The sequence below is a fragment of the Phyllostomus discolor genome, chromosome 3 (genome assembly GCF_004126475.2).
Source record: "Phyllostomus discolor isolate MPI-MPIP mPhyDis1 chromosome 3, mPhyDis1.pri.v3, whole genome shotgun sequence".
Classification (NCBI taxonomy): Eukaryota; Metazoa; Chordata; class Mammalia; order Chiroptera; family Phyllostomidae; genus Phyllostomus; species Phyllostomus discolor.
Window position 1 is genome coordinate 136,518,678 of NC_040905.2, and position 6,000 is coordinate 136,524,677.

General features: G+C 46.4%; 1 protein-coding gene across 2 annotated transcripts in view; it reads right to left on the bottom strand.

Moving 5' to 3' along the window:
• The window catches only part of ACO1 (aconitase 1), a 60,885-nt gene extending 58,412 nt beyond the window's left edge, over positions 1 to 2,473 (bottom strand). Inside the window, exon 1 of one of the 2 annotated variants that reach the window (XM_028531471.2) lies at positions 2,330 to 2,473. The gene's annotated coding sequence lies outside the window, so the exon portion shown is untranslated. Of the gene's footprint in view, positions 1 to 2,322 lie in introns of both variants that reach the window. The other variant, XM_036021514.1, reaches the window with a different exon arrangement.
• Positions 2,474 to 6,000: the final 3,527 nt, after the last annotated feature.

The following is a 6,000-nucleotide window of genomic DNA, read 5'->3' on the forward strand; positions in this document are numbered from 1 at the left end:
AAGGCAAAGGAAGTTCTTTGCCAGGCTCATGGTAATAAATGTTGGTTTTATTATCATCACAGTTTGGGACTTTGGCTTTCTCAGCACATGCTCTGAAGCACACATCTAGAAGAGGAATTGTTCTTCACATGGGACCGTGTTTCATGTAAACACTGACAGTACACTGTCTCTCAATGATCCAGCAGTTCCCTAAGTGAACTGCTAAGTGAGTCTGCTTACAGCAGACTGTAAGCTCCAGAAAGACAGGGGCCGTATCTCTTGTTGCTCACTACTTTCCCCAGAGTCCAGTGCAGAACTGGGCACTTGGTACGCAGGTGGTAAGTGGGAGATCAATACATATCTTTCTACCAAGCATAGAGCAGATGCTCAGAGGTTGGATCATTAGCTTCTCCCATCTGTGGACAGTGTAACTACAGATGCAACATGCCCTTGTGCTTGCAACATGTCCAAAGTATAAGCTACAGTGTGGAGCACGAGAGACTCTGTGGACGGAGGAGCAAAAGGGAGGACAGAGTTAGAGAACATCTTTTCTTTGATGTACATAATTTCTATCTGAACTTGTGCTGACACAACATGAAGTCAAGAAAATAATCCAGTGAGAGACCCCACCTACCACACACCAGGATGTAGGTTATTGCTTTCTGACATGGGTGCCATTCACACTGACACACCTCTAAAGTAGAAAGTGCAAGAACTCCAAGACTGGGGAATCAGTCCAACAAATTCAAGTCTACACAACTATACACAGAAATTAACATGGAGAAAAGGAAGGCAAAAGCATGCATGCATCCCTGTTCCTTCAGAAATAACTTCTTGACCACCTGGTAACTTACACACAAACCCCTACACACTTGACATGAACTCCCCATGGGCTCTTCTTGGAATCTCCAGATCCTGTCTGACACATCACTGCTGCAATCTGGATGCACAGAGAGGTGAGCTGTGAGGGCACAGAAACAACCAAAGCCACCTGTGAGCCTTGCTGAGTTTTCAGGAGGCTAGCAGGCCTCCCCATTGCTTATATGGGGCCTTAGCACTTGGTTTCCAAAGTAAGGTTGGTTCCAAATGGCAGAGGTTAACACTGTCCAAGGCATGAGGTGGTATGTGTTTCCATTCAGAGGAAGGATAACAAACAAGAAGCAGGGCCAAAGTGATCGAAGCCTCCAAAGTATTTCCCACACCAGTGATTCTCACAGTGTGATATGGTACAGGGCATTCTTTTGAAATAATACCAGGATGCTATTTGCTTTTTTCACTCTTGCGTTTTCAGAAGTACACAGTGACGCTTTCCAAGGCTATGTGACATGTAATATTGCAACAGACTGAATGCAGAATCAGATCTCATAATCTATCTGCCTACTATGAAACCTGACATCTAAGAGATTTGCAAAAATATAAAATGCCATTCTTTACAGTAACATTCAATTTTGGAAAATATGGCAGCTTTCATAAAAATATGTTAACATGTAATAGGCCCACTGTTATTTTTAAATGAATTAAGTTTAGAAAAAATTTCTGCTCTACATGGTAAATGGCCCACATAAACAACAGCACCGTAGTATACTAATTTGAAGAAAGTAAAGGAGTTCTGAGTCCCCCCAAAAGTTTGAGAATTGCTGTCCTAGAGGCTGTGCCCCTCCCCAGCCCCCACAGCCCTTACCCGTAGGGTTCTGTGTGGAGCAGGAGGCCAAGATGTGCTATTCTGATGTGCGGGCTGAATTAGGAAAGGCAGCCCATGCTCCTTCCTGGGTCTCTGAATCTATTAGAGTGGGCTCTGTGCCCTCCCTTCCACCTTCCACCGAGGGGTCTTTTCCCCCTCGCCCCATTTTTCTCTTGCCACTTGGTGTGGATTTCCCAATCTACCAGCATGTCAGTGAGGATTTCCCTATCTGGCCAGCCGGAGCTCCGTGAGGCCTACCAGGTGAGGCCCACATGTACCCTTCTCGGAATTAGGGCTCCCCTGTTTGGCTGGCCTGCACAGCCTCGGTGAGGGCTCGCCAGTGAGGCCCCTGCATCGCTGGGATTCTTGGAGCTGCACGCACACCGAGAGGAAGGTAGACCAGGAGAGCCACTTCCAGTACCGAACCCTGCTCCCCGCACGGCAAGGCAACTGTCTAGGCGAAGAGGTCGGTCCCCAGGGAGAACTGGTCCTGGATTGTTCCCTCGGCCTTCCCAGACTCTCCCCCGCCCCCAGCCACTCTGCAAGCCTGAATCCAGAGCTCGGGGAAACGGGTCCCGGACGTCCTGAAAGAGGCTCAGACAGACTCCTCCAGAGACAGGGCGGCCGGAGCTCCCGCCCAGGATTTCAGGCTGTTCAGTCGGTACTCACTACAGGCTGCACGGTGGGGCTCAGAAGGCCAGGCGGACACTAAGCTGCGGGCTGCTCCAGTGCACTGAGCTGCGGGGTGCGCTTCCGTGAGCTGTGTGGTTCCAGCTACTGACACCTCCTCTGTGCTCCTCCCTAGGCCACCCCCGGCCAGGGGGCGGAGCTGGGGCGGGGCAGAAGATTGGGGCCTGGATCTGCTGGAGCTCTGGCCTGAGGGGGCGGGTGGGGCGGAGTCTGCCGTGGCTCCTCCTCCCCCACCCCGCAGGAGGGACTTCGCTCTAGTAGGGAGGGAGGGTTGGCGACTCTGTAGTCTTCGCGCAACCCTACTGACTTTGTTTTGGGCCGGAGTCCATTCCTGCTTTCCTTTGGCCTGGGACCAGGTTGACTTTAGCTCACTTTGGGATCTGGAGTGCGACGGCCTAGCTCGCACTAGAAAGTGAGGGGAGGGGAAGAAATGAAGCTTTTAAAAAACGATTTGGCCGAATGCCACCCTAAGGCTTCATTATTTGGCTGCTTCAGTAGGTGTGATCTGTATGTAACCTACGGTCTCGCTTCTCTCTACCGCCTCGCCCGCGCCGCCCCCGCCCCCCCCCCCCCAGCCTACACACAGCGCACGCGCTTTAATTCCTTGCAAAGCCTGCCAAGTGGTCATCAGGGTCACGCTGACATGATAGGACTGCGACATTCCATGGGTACAAAGGCAAAGTTTCTCTGTGTGATTTTTTAAACTTGTGAAAACACTTTACAATGCAGGCTGTTCATCGGTCTGATGTTAGTGAAATGGGTGAGAGTTGACACCGTGGGCCTTCACAGGACCTGCTTTTGGTATGTTGGTTGGCGTCATGCCCTCTCAGGCAAATGTGAATCCAATGAAGTGATTAGATCTTTCTAGATGAAAGGTGGTGAGGTTTTCCTGCCCAACTTATAGGGGGGGTTATTGTAGTTTTCTATCTTTTAAAAAATATTATATTAGTTTCAGGTGTACAGCGTAGTGGTGAGACAATGTAGTTTTCTATCTTGAGTGTCTGAATAAATAGTTTATAAGATGAATAATAGCTAATACTAATACCTGTTTCCAGCTACCATGCTCTTACTCTGTGCAGGGCCCTATGATTGGACCTTTACATGTTATTTAATTCACCTCTTCAACTGCCCTATGAAGTGAGGAATATTCCCCTATTGTGCAAATATGAAATGTCCCATAACCAGGATTCAGTCGTCAGGCCTATCTGACTCTGAAGCCCACACTTTTTTCATCACACTATGCTATAAAGTAGAGTTATTCCCTAGTTACATTTAATTTTAAAGGGGATATTAACTATATTTCAAATATCAGAGAAGACTTTCTTCCCACCCACTTTCTAAATTCCTTTCATTCATATTTATTAAACAAACTTTCCTTGAGTGTCCACCATATGCCGGAGGTTCATGACCAACCCTGAAAAATAATACTAGAGACTTCCCCCACTCCCACGCCTTGGAAGTTACGGAGAATATGAGTATAGCAGGAGTTGGCAGAAGGCGAGGAGGCAGGAAGAGAGCACTTCCAGCTAAATGTTCATTCTAAGAGAGCCTTTCAAAAATCAAAATTTCTGAATGTTTAATGATAACAGGCATATAATATGACAATTGGTAATCCTTGACAGAAAATAATTAAATCAGAACTGTAAAGGGAATTGAAATTTAGTAGTAGACACTTTGGACAAAAACATGAAGGAAATAGTTCCCACTCTGCTGCTCTTGGGAATGTGATTAGTGACATGCATATTGCAAACCCACTGGCCTCTCTTCTGTGCTTGTCCTTGCTGACTGCTCTGTGGTATTTGACACCAGTAACTAGCCTTTCTGTGAAATTTTAACCTCCTTTTGGCTTTAGAGCTCTCTGCTTTCCTGACTTACCTCTTTCTTAGGCTCCTTCACTGCACTCTGTACTCTCACTCTATCTGTGACTTCATACACTGATGAGTTTTCTTTATTTATCTCTAATGCAGGCTTCCTGCCACCAATAGCTGAAGCCCACCACATCTGCCTTCATTGATCTTAACCCTCGCTTAAGAGAAGTGAGACCGTCGATTACATACAGATCCCCACACTCCTTATTCCCAGACATTTGTGGGGCATTGCCACCTGGATATTCCAAAGGCACCTGGCATTCTTCCCATCTAAAATGGGAATTCAGTGTCTTCTCTAACCATCTGTCTGTCCCCTCCTATGCATGCAGTTTTTCCTCATCCTAAATACCACCTCTTGAATTGCAATCATATGGTATGTTGAGAAAGCTAAACTTGTAATGGTTCAGAATCATATTACTATGCTCACAGAAGGTTTGCCTGGTAAATATTTCTGTCATAATACAGAAGATTATGCAAGTGGCCCAAAGGAGTGCATATACTTCATAGGCCTTCTGAGAGGAAGCCATCCAGGTGAGCTAACTGCTTATGCATTGAAGATCTACACCCAGGGGCAGAAGGGTCCTTAGTTGAGGTAGCATCATTGTTCTTTCTAATAGCCTTAGCAACAGAAGTTTCTGTTACTATAAGGTCAGAGAACTGTTAACATCGTAGGGATGTGTCTCATTACACTCCAACTGACTTAAGTTATATGTACAAATTGGACTTACTCAGTTTATAGAAAGGTCTAAAAACCTGGACCCAACAAACTTTATATTATGCTTTTGTTGGTTCATGCAGACTCAAGGAAAAGCCCTGAGGCTGAAAATCTACCACTGTAAGCGGAGGGCAGGGAAGGGCAGGGAGAAACTGAAGAAAGAGGCTAGCCATTCCAGTCTGGCAACTAACTGAGTCTCTTAAGGAAAACTTACATAGGAGATGCCCCTTGGGCAGCTGCAAGACAAAGTGGCAGTTCTCCACACTGCTTGAAAGGCGTCAGAAAATTATGTAAGGTAAAGTGGGGGCAGAGATACAAATAGACACTAATTGCAAATGCTACCAGGTATGGAAAATTGCTTCACATCCCTGACCAGGTCAGAAGAACAGCCTGTTCTAGAAACTAGGATATAGCTGGAGTCAGGGGAAGGGCCCTGATTAATCTCAGAATTACGCAGTCTCTAAGGCAGGATTTTGGTAAGTAGTTTGTGTTCTAGCCCAGGTCCAGCTCAGGGGTCCCAGCAGCAGTCATGTCATGGAACAGTCTCTCCTTCACAGCTCTGCAATTGATAATGCATGTTCAGACATGTTATTTAATAGAAAGGAAGTGATGTAGTAAGAGAAAGGCAGCCTAGCATAACGGTCCCTAAAACTCTTGGTGCATTGAAAACACACATTCCCATGTTGCACTCTTAGAAAGACCAAATTTGAGAGTTTGACCACCCTTTGAGAAACAGCACTGTTGGGTCCCAAACTGGGTGTTTTTTAGAATCACCAGGAGGTGTTTATTAAACATACAGCTTCTTGTGCCCCTCATTTCCTAGAATGTTAGATTCACTAGGTCAGGGTGGGATTGTGCATAAAGTATGAGGAATCTAAATGCTACAGGTAATTCGTCTCTAGCACGTCCACAGACTAACACCAGGGAGCTGCTACTTGGAAATATATGCTCCACGAAGGTACAACCATGTCAGTTTGTCCACCATCCCTAGCACAGATCCTGGAACACAGTAGGCTCTAAATACATGTTTGTTGACTAACTTATTGTCAGTTTCTTCCCACTGTCTA